This window comes from Lactuca serriola, chromosome 9, assembly GCF_051521515.1.
Source record: "Lactuca serriola cultivar US96UC23 chromosome 9, Lser_US96UC23_V15, whole genome shotgun sequence".
NCBI lineage: Eukaryota > Viridiplantae > Streptophyta > Magnoliopsida > Asterales > Asteraceae > Lactuca > Lactuca serriola.
Genome location: NC_136416.1, coordinates 31,301,303 through 31,312,339, shown reverse-complemented (window position 1 = coordinate 31,312,339; position 11,037 = coordinate 31,301,303). Strand labels below are relative to the sequence as shown.

The following is an 11,037-nucleotide window of genomic DNA, read 5'->3' as shown; positions in this document are numbered from 1 at the left end:
GCTAAATATCGCTCCAACGTAAATTCACTTTTTACGTCGCGCCGTGTCGTACCGGTTCTGTCGCGAAACTTCGACAGGTTATAACTTCTTCGTTATAACTCGGATTTCGGCGTTCTTTATATGCACGGAAACCTTGTGACATATACTAAAACTTGGTTAAGATTAATCCTTATAAATAATTTTCCATCAAAAAGTCATTTTTTGATGCTTATCGTCTCTAAATTGACTAGCCTTGATCTACGGGCGTTACACATAGGGTATGACTCAGTGGGTCGGAAGTTGGACTCACTCATGAAGTCACTCGGCCAGTCAATACCATGACTCGGCGAGTTCATGGCAATATTCTTGTCTCAAGAACAACTCGGCGAGTTGTTCATACAACTCGGCGAGTCACAGCTTAGAGTGTTCTCCGGAAGAAGATGAATTCGGCGAGTTGTTCATATAACTCGGCGAGTAGGATGAAGGACTATTGGCCTTGGGTATAGAAGGAAAACTCATCGAGTCTACGCTTAAATCGACGAGTAGAGACGAACTTATGGTCAGGTTAAGGGAGAGGGACTCGGCGAGTTTGCTAGCCAACTCGGCGAGTCTGGTCAACTGGCAGTTGACTGGGACTTGACTCTTGATTTGTAAGGGTAAATGGTCAATTTACCCTGCAATCGGTTAGCAATATTTGAGTAAGGGTTTTGTGGGAATTATAGCCGGAAGATCTCCGGAGCGGTAGTAGCAGCAGGCAGTTAGTTCCCACGCAGATCGACAGTTACCTTGAGGTGAGTTTCCTTTTGGTAGGAACGGGTCTAAGGCACCAAGTCCGGCCCGTGTAGACAAGATGTTAGCACTAGAGTGTGGGTCGAGCCCGTATCTCTTGGTTGAGTTGATTATGATATATGCTTGTTTGATAGAGTTGTCTATACTTGTTGTCTGCGTGATACTTGTATATTATGGGTTAGTGGCTAAGTGTGGGCAAGGCCCGTATCTCTCCAAGAGTGGAGTGTGGGCGAGGCCCGTACCTCCCAGATAGTGTAGTATGGGCGAGGCCCGTATCCCTCGGCTAGCGGAGTGTGGGTTGGGCCCGTATCTTCATGAGTGTGGGCAAGGCCCGTATCTCCTAGCTGTATGTTGTATGCTTGTATGGTATGAGGTATTATGGGGGAACTCACTAAGCTTCATGCTTACAGTTTTCGGTTTTGGTTTCAGGTACCTCTTCGTCGAAGGGGAAGGAGCTGGCGCGGTAGTGGTACATCACACATACACCTGCTCGTATTCCACATTATGACATCTACCTGGGAGATTGTACTCTGAAATTTTTATGATTATGACAATGTTTTCTGACATGCAACATCTTTTGTGAAATGAAATGGTTGCTGAATGATTTATTTGTAAATGTTTTGCTAAGTATATGTTTTAAAAATGAATTTTTTTGGCTCGTATTTTTGGGATGTTACAGTCTGAGAACAACAAGCATAATCTCAGAACAGATCCGAAAATTCTTCATATCATTAAGCACTAACCCCGTTTGTGATCTCTTCCTTTCTTCCTTTCCCGCAAAAGGATACATACTCTCAACAAAGGTCTGAATGTTGTACAGTTGAAAGATGTTCCCAATCATATGCCAGGAGCAACCACTACCAACAAACCGAAGTCTGATGATATGCCTCCATAGCTGCTCCAACACAGAGCGGGATTAGTTAATCTTTGGAACCCAGACCATTTTAAAACTGGGTCGGCCTTTGTCATCAACGCATGATGCTCTCTCCCATGACATATCCTGCTTATCACAAACAAAAGATGTAGAAATATTAGAATCATTAATTGATTTGGGAGATTGAACCTTTGGTACCCATTTGTAGTCGGGTTTAACCCATTTCTTGTTGGATCCGATGGGTGCCTCGGCACTTACTTTTGATCTTGATGTCGACTGCCGAGATGACTTTGACCTAACCGGTCTTGGTTTTGCTGGGGCATCTCTTGGATTGGACTTCTTGGTCGGCATTCCCTTCTTTCCCTTGGGATTTTGATTCTTGGCCTTGGAAGATTGATTCTTGGCCTTCCGCGCATTCCAGTCACCATTGTCTGAACATGACCTTGAAGGGTTTCTTTTGAAGTATCTCCCACTTGGCGCATTTTGCCATCCTTGTGCGTAGTATGGAACATACGCGCGATTAGGACAGTTTTGGGCAATATGTCCAGGTGTTACACAGTGAAAACTTGTCTTTTTCTTCAATGTGAAGTTGTTTCTTCCTGCCCCTGGTGGCGTATCCTTGCATTGTCTCTTATTGTTCCCACAAGCACAATTGCAACAGGCACTCTGTTTCACTGGAATTGGAGGCCAACATTTCTCAACGACAGGTTGATACGAAGCAGTTGAGTTCGAAGCAACAGATTCAGAGCTCAAGGAGATGTTGGTTTGCTCAGTAGTGTTCTCCTTGTTTGCATCTTTTGCTACTTTACATGCACATGTAACAGAAACATCAGGAGCATCAGGATTATCAAACAAGTCATCAGTCTTTGACACAGTCTCATTATCAGACACAATCTTTTCATCCTTTTCCTTTCCCTTGCTTACTAATGAATATGCATTGGAAGTAGAAACATAAGAATCTTCAACCTGAATACCTCCTGAAACAAATCCAGATGGCTTGCCATAAACCATGAATGGTTCATTGGCAATCTCCTCCTTGGAAAAAGGTTGAAACTGATATGAATGGTTGAAAGGAGGAGGCACTTTGTCATACCCTAGACCCTTTGACTGATTATGCTTAAATTGCATGCAGTGGTCTATCATGTTGGCAACTAATTCACTTGATACATCAAATTTTCTAAAATCGAAATCAACAGTCTCAAATTTGCTCCTTAATGTGTCAAGTTCAGCAATTAATTCAAGGTTCTGTCTCTTTATGTTGTCATAATTCTCACATTTATTATTGTAGTCTTCCTGAAGTCTTCTAAAGTCCTTTATCTTTGTTTCTAATTGGGCCTTTAGGGGTTTCTGTCCTTTCCTGAGTTGATATCCTTCATATATCAGGTCCTCAACTTCTCCTTATAATAAATCAACTTGGTCCTGAAGAAATTTAATCGTAGTTTCACAAGCTGGAGTATATGTAGCTTCATTGACCGGAATGTTTTCAGAACTCATTGTAAGACTAAGACTATTGAGATCTTTTGTCCTCTTGATGACAGCCACGTGCATATCCCACGATTTCAGAAGTGAGTTCAGTAGCTTTTTGTTAATCTCATACTTGGACAAGAAGATCCCAACTATATTCATCTACTTAGTGAGTGTAGTAAATCGCTGCAACTGAGTTTCCAGGGTTTCTCCGGGAATATAATTGAACATGTTGAAGTTTTGTCTTAACATCTCCTGACGATTCTCTTTCATGTCTTCATTTCCCTTGTTGACCTCAAAAGCCATTAAAAACACAACTCGAAGCTAAAATAAAACTTAAACGACAAACTAAAATTTAAAAAAAAAAAAAATTGCCTTCTGACTATAAACTTCAAAAGTCAACCTTAAAAGTCAAATATAAAAAGTCAAACTCAAAAAGTCAAACCGAAAAGCTAAATTTGAAAATTTAAAAGTTAAACGAAAAAGTCAAAGTTCAAAGTCAAAGGTCAAACTTGGAAGTCAAAGTCAAAATTTAAGGTCAAAAGTCAAAAATTAAAATATAATTTTATTTATTAATTTAATTTAATTTATTTATTATTATTATTATTATTATTATTATTATTTTAATTTTGGATGAAAAAAGGAATTTAAAATTAAGAGAAATTGAGTTTTGGGGTTAAAAGTGTAAAAAATGCGAAAAATAAATCGAAAAAGCGAGTGTATAAGAATTAAAAGCGGGAGGAAAAAAACATCCACCAATCTGGATCAGATGGCGAAGGCGCTGGAATGATGAGGTGAAGCATCCGAGTTCGATTCCCGGCACCTGCAGGTCGCCTCTTATTTTTATTTCAGATGCGCGTGCGAGGACGGTTGCTGAGCGAGACTGCTGAACGAACACGTGCGAAGTGTGCGAATTGCGAGGTGCGAGGCCGAGAACTCGGAAGCCGGAAACGTTCGAGACCGAGCCGCAAACTGCTGAGCCGTATACTCCGAGCCGAGGCGCAAACTCCAAGCCACAAACCGATGCGCGTGCGAGGAAGGTTGCTGAACGAGACTGCTGAACGAACACGTGCGAAGTGCGAGGTTGGAGGCCGAGAACTCAGAAGCCGGAAACGTGCGAGACCGAGCCGCAAACTGCTGAGCCGTATACTCCGAGCCACAAACCTCTGGCCGTGAACTCCTCGGAAACCCTAGCTGCTGGCCGCCACCCCCTCGCAGGTTACGACTAAAAACAACGATTTTTGCGCTTTTTTGCTCCAAAACTCGATCAAAAACCCGTTTTTATGAAAAACGCGAAGAACAAACCCCCCTTATTTTTCAGAGATCTATCCAAAAACACAAAAATATTTTGAAAATAAGATCAAATAAGCCACAGATCTGACAAAATTGACTGATACAATCCTTGTTCTGATACCAACTATAAGTCCCTAATCTGCTTGTGTATCAATCTGATCCGTTTGATAGTGCGGAATCCCAATCAAATGGGTGATGTCAGATCAAATAGAAGAGAAGGAGGAGAAGAATAATATGAATCTCAATGTATTGATTAATAGAATAACGCTCTTTTACATGAGATTCACACACACACACACACACTTAAGCTCATGTCTCTCTCTTGGCCGTACACTCTCTTCTATTTCATCAATCTCTACTCCTTAACCATAACACACACACACACACACACACATATATATATATATATATATATATATATATATATATATATATATATATATATATATATACTAGGGAACATGGGCCGTAAATGGGTTTACGGTCGTAAACCTATTTACGGCCGTAAACACGTATACGGCCGTAAACACCTAGCTGTTTACGTTCCAAGACACAAAAATACATTTTTCTAGAAAAGTAAAGTATAAACCATATTTTTGACCCAACATTCCCTCAAACAAATAGCAAAAACCCTATTTTGAAAAGCCGACATCGCACCTCATCCGCCTAACTCATCGTCATCATCACCATCGGTAGTGAATCACCACCCATTCTCCAACCTCGCACCACTCACTGTATCTGTATCTGATCGCCGTCGCCGCCACCTACTGTGCTCTCGCAACACTTTTTTAGTGACAGGAAGCCACCACGCTCTCTCTTTATCTCCTCTATCCTCTACACTCGCACTACTCGTTTGAGATTACTTCGAGGATTAGCAGCTTTCAGATGAGATCCAAGCACTCCATCAACTGTAAGTTTTTTTAAATGCAAATTTGAAGTTGAAATTGTCATGTTCAAGAGAAATGAATCTGAAAAAGGGGCTCAATGAAGATTGAATTTGATGTCGGAATTAATGTGCAAATACGGATTCTTTGTTCCAGTTTTGATGTCAAACCTAGCTCTTTCAAATTATTACATGTTCGAGTGTCGTCTGTGTGTCTCTAGCCTCAAAACCCACATCTGTATAAGGTCAAAATGCTTAAGGGTATCGGTAGTCACCCAAGGCAAAGTTTTGTTTTTGAGGTTTCAGCTTTGTTGGGATATTGGTTCTCTCAGAGTGTTAATTTGGTAATAGTAATGACGAAAACACGTGTTTTATGAATTGTTGATGAAACAAGTGACTTTTTTGAATTTTTTTGCTTGTTGCTCTTCTTGTTGAACCCTAACTTCAATTTTACAAAAAGAAACAACATTTTTGACATCAGAAGCGAAACTTTCTTTGGCATTCCTAGACCCTGGTATACTCTTTTAAATAAAAAGAGTTGATTTTGTTCATGAACATTTCAGTAAACACTTATTTGTACATGTAAAAATGAAAATATATTGAAAGAATGAATCATATGTTGATAAAGTAAAAAGAAATTGGTATTTAAAGCTGCATATTTTCAATTCAAGATGGATAATCAGTACCAGATAGATGTCATTTCCAGCTTTGTTAATTTGATTTTAGAGATGTGGTGCTTAGGATTTGAACATTACTGATTATATTGTTATCTGAAATTCATCTATGATTTATCCAAACAAAAATAGTTTTATTGGCTTTATCATATTCCTACAAGTGCTCAAAATGTGAGCTCTGAAAGGCCACTTAGGCAATTCGTTACAGGTAAAGACAAGTCAACATGTAGAAATTCAAAGGGTCGTATCACAATTTTCCATAGAGGGGGAGGGGCAAAACGGTCACAAAGAACAATTGACCTAAAACGCAACACTTCATCAGTAGGTATAGTTGAGCGAATCGAATACGACCCAAATCGCACTTCACGGATCGATATGGTCAGATGGGTCGAAGGGGCAGCCGTTGACCGCCCGAAAAAAGTCAACTCCCTCCAAAAAAACTTCACCCCCCCAAGATCCTACCCTCCATCTCCATCAAAGGTTAGTTTTCATTCTCTTCAATTCCCGGAATGTTAGAAGACAAAAAGGTGGAATCTTTAAGGCCTAAAACAGATCATGTAGTGGTTGGACTTTCAAAAGGTAGTAGGAACTTGAGTAGTCAAAGTCAAAGTCAAACGAGGACCCACATGAGAAATGTTAAGGATGTTTTCTTGGCTGCTTTTTCATCTTCAAATGGGAAAAAAAGACATGATGCTCCTTATTCGTTTGTGAACGTGTTGGGTGTTCTAAGAATGGCGGTGGCAGGGGCAAAACCGGAATTTTTTGTTCAAAGAATGAAAGATGATGTGAAAGAGAATGAAAGTCTGTTGCTTAATGAGGTAAAAAGGTGGGATAAGGATAGTGTTGTGTGGGGGCATAAGATGAAACGAAAAGCAGTTGTTTCTTGGGAGAGTTTGAGACAAAGGGGGATTTTAGGGGTTGTTAACGAGTCGGAGTCAAAGTTAAAGGTGAGAGAAAGTGAAAAGATGGAAAAATATGGGAAATTTGGAGTGGATCGAGCTTCTGTGAGTTATATATTGGCTACCTAAGTGTCGATATATCTGTTACCTGTCTGTTGTGACAAAAAAACAACATAAATCATAATTATACTGAAAAAAACAAATATTAATCGGGTTTGTAATCAAGAGTGTACATTTATATATTATTATTTTAACATTTGCACAGTTTGACATAATTCGGTTTGTAATCAAGAGTGTACATTTATATATTATTATTTTAATTATACTGATAATTGTTTATATGTAGTAAATTATTTGTGCAAAAAAATTAATCGTCTTTGCAATTTAATTTTTAAATAAAATATCTGCACCCGACGCTTGGCGCGGGTAAACGGCTAGTATATATATATATATATATATATATATATATATATATATATATATATATATATATATATATATATATATATATATATATATATATATATATATAATAAACTTGTCCTGTAACAAATCACGGGATATCTCCAAGTTTAATTTAATTATGTTGACCTTCTTAAACCCCTTTGTCGGTATCATTTCTTTCTTATATTACATTCAATTTAATTATATTGATCTCATTAAGCTCTATTGTGAATGCCCTATTATAATAATATTTTTGTATTTTATTAAATTTTTTATTGGGATAATAACTTAAAAGGCTAATATATTTTTTGATTTGTATACTTTTGGTCACTGAGTTTTTTCGTCAACATTTGCTCCTTCAACGTATTTAACTATACACATTCAATCCTTATAACCGACTACTCCAGATAAACCGGAAAAAAATTGACTTAATAAGATAATATATTTTCACTTGTACACATTTAGCCATTCATATTTTTTTTGCACATTTAGTCATTAATATTTTTTTGTTGCAAAATAAGTCCTTGTTGTTTTTGTACACATTCAGTGCTTGTGGCCGATTTCTTTAGTTTTTATCACGACATCCTACGTGAGACAGTCACTAATTAGGTGTTCGAGTTGTTCATGCTTATGGAAACCACGACCTCAGTTGTTTGGTTGCTTATGTGTTGCATTTTGCTTAGGTCTTGTGTTATGAACGTCGTAACTTCTTCATAGGATCTCGAATTTATCAATCTTAATATCAACACATTTGTATTTTTATGTTATGAACGTCGTAACTTCTTCATACGATCTCAAATTTTAACAATAATTATATCTACGTGTTCATATTTAAGTTTACTACAACTTTCGTTTAGATTACTCATGTTAAAAAGTAATATATTTTTACTTACGATCTTTATATATTACTTTTTAACAGGAGTAATCTAAACGAAAATTGTAGTTACTCAAATATGAACACGTGGATATAAAGATTGTTAAAATTTGAGATTATATGAAGAAGTTACGACGTTTAGAACATAAGACCTAAGCACCAAACAATCAAGGTCGCAATGCCCATAAACATGAACAACCTCAAACACCTCATTAATGATTGTCCTATGTAGGATGCCGTGAGAAAAACCTAAAAAAAACTGTTCATAAGTATTAAATGTATACAAAAACAACAAGGACTTAATTTGCAACAAAAAAATGTATTATGGACTAAATGTTCAAAAAAATATTAAGTACTAAATGTGTACAAAATGAGAAATCTATTACTCTATTAAGTTATTTGTTCCGACTTACCTGGAGTAGTCGATCATAAGGACTGAATGTGTATAGTTAAACAAGTTGAAGGAGAAAATGCGGACGAAAAGAACTCAGTGGCCAAATATATACAAATCAAAAAGTATATTATCCTTTTAAGTCATTATCCCTTTTTTATTTTACATATTGAACTAGGTTAAAATAAAATATATCTAAAATCCAATGACCTACATACAACATGAGTACAATCTTTATTAAATAAAAATTAAATACATTGTATCAATCACTGCATAAGGTTAACAAAAACATAAATTATTAGTGTTGTATTATTTATTATACAACTTATATTTAAAAAAAATAAATACTACTCAATTCGACAAATAATTTTAAGTTGAAATAATTTATTATTCAAAATCATCGATTGCTTTGTAAGAACCTTCAACACTTGCTCAAATAATTTCCCTTAATTCTCTAGCTTTCATCCTCATAAAGTCACCTTTTCTATTTTTTGTTTCATCCAACACCACCTTGATCACCTTCTTCACCTTTTCTTTCTCAATCCTACTATGCATTCCTCTTTTAACACCACACAAAAACCCATCTCATACACCAACATTGCTGCTTAAACCCTTGTTCTTCCACCAATGGCCACCCAATCAACTGCTCCCCTTGGCTTAGAACCTCCATCACCGAGTTCCACCCAAAATGGCTCAAGAAAGCTTTGGTTGACCGATGACATAGTATCTCCAATTGATGTGCCCAATTGTGCACCAACAACCCTTGCTTCTTAATTCTATCCTCAAAACCCAATGGCAACCATTCGGGTTTGAACTCGTCTTTAATTTAAAACTCAACTGGTGGCCTAATCACCTAAATAAAAGGCTTCTTGCACTCTTCAAACCCTTTTGCTAATTCTATCATTTGGGTATCACTAAGCGTGTTTTGAAACCCAAATGAAATGAAACGGATCAAGTTATGAGGGTGTGAATCTAGGAATTCGATGCATTGTTCGAGTCAAATAGTAGATAGTTTTCTAGATCTTTGACTTATAATACCCGCACCAGTATCTATACTCGAGTTTATTTCTAACAAGTTTGATCGGAGGAGTGTGCCAATACACCATACAAGGAGCTTTATGAAGGTTCACAAGGCTTCACATCCTATAGTTTTAATGTCTTCACTTGTATTACACAGCTAGCCATTGGATTGAAGAGAATGAGAGATTTGTGATTTGAAGCATTTAGACAATTCATCTTTTCCATCAGTAGCTCTAAGATTCTCACTAAGTTGTGTTATCGAAAACCTACATGCTTCAGGGAATCCTGACACCAGAAACTCGTCATGGATTTTGCCATTTGCGAGATTTTGATTACGTCTTCATTCCAAGCCACTGAATTCATTTTCTTGCTTCTGCATATGATCTAGGTTCTTCATCGTCGTGAACTAGCAGTAATCGCTCAGTGTTTTTGTATAGATCATGTAACAACCCGTTTCCGATATGATGATTCCTTGGTATTTATTTTGAAGTTTTGAAAGAGGGACTCGGCAAGTTCATAGCCTGACTCGCCGAGTAGGGACGGGATTTCGAGCACGTGTTAGCTGGCGACTCGGCGAGTCTGTCCGTCTGGGAGAAACCCTAAATCCCCGGGTTGCCCACTATTTAAGCCACCTTATGGCCTCCATTCTCGCCTCCTTCACCCTCAGAAGCTGTGAGAAAACCCTAATTCGTTCTTGAGTGATTTTAAGTGATCTTGTGTGCATTTGTGAAGGCTTGAAGAAGGAGAAGAAGAAAGGAGCAAGGAGAAGGATTGTAGAGCAGAGATTCAAGGGAAAACAAGAGTTCTTTGAGGTATTCTTCGGATTTCCTTCCCTTTTATGCTTTAAACCCCCCCCCCCCTCTAGATCTAGTTGATGCTTTTCTCAAGCCTTATGTTGATATGGAAGCCCTTTTATGTCAAGACATCTTTAGATCTGTTCATTTAGGAGTTGTAGAGCCCAGATCTATTGCCTTTATGGAGCTATTTTGCATCATAACCCTAGATCTACCCTTTTAAGTGCCTTTTTAGCCTTTATTCCCTTGTTCATGTGTTTGTACACGTAAAGTTGGAAACTTTACGTGGTAAATCAGCTTATTGGACTCAGATCTATCACTTGTATGTATTGGATTCGAGCAGAATCGAGTGTAGAATAGTTGCATGGCGGTGACTCGACGAGTCGAGTCGCGAGTCCCCGAATTCTTCCTTTTGAGCGGTGTCGAGTGGGACCAGTGAGTAGTGGAGTGGACTCAGCGAGTTTGAGGGTAGACTCAGTAATGGAGGGACTCGGCGAGTTGTTCATACAACTCGGCGAGTCCAAGGCAATCTTCTTAGACTCAAGAACAACTCGTCGAGTTGTTCATATGACTTGGCGAGTCGGATGAAGATTGTCTGAGTTCTTGGATCGAGAGGGTACTCGTCGAGTCGATGCCATACTCGACGAGTAGCAGCGAGT

The 11,037-nt window shown here is 38.1% G+C and overlaps 1 pseudogene; it reads left to right on the top strand.

Annotated features, from left to right (window-relative positions):
* The first annotated feature begins 2,783 nt into the window (after window positions 1–2,783).
* Window positions 2,784–6,984, top strand: LOC145075504 (large ribosomal subunit protein uL2mz, N-terminal part pseudogene; annotated as a pseudogene).
* The last annotated feature ends 4,053 nt before the right edge of the window (window positions 6,985–11,037 follow it).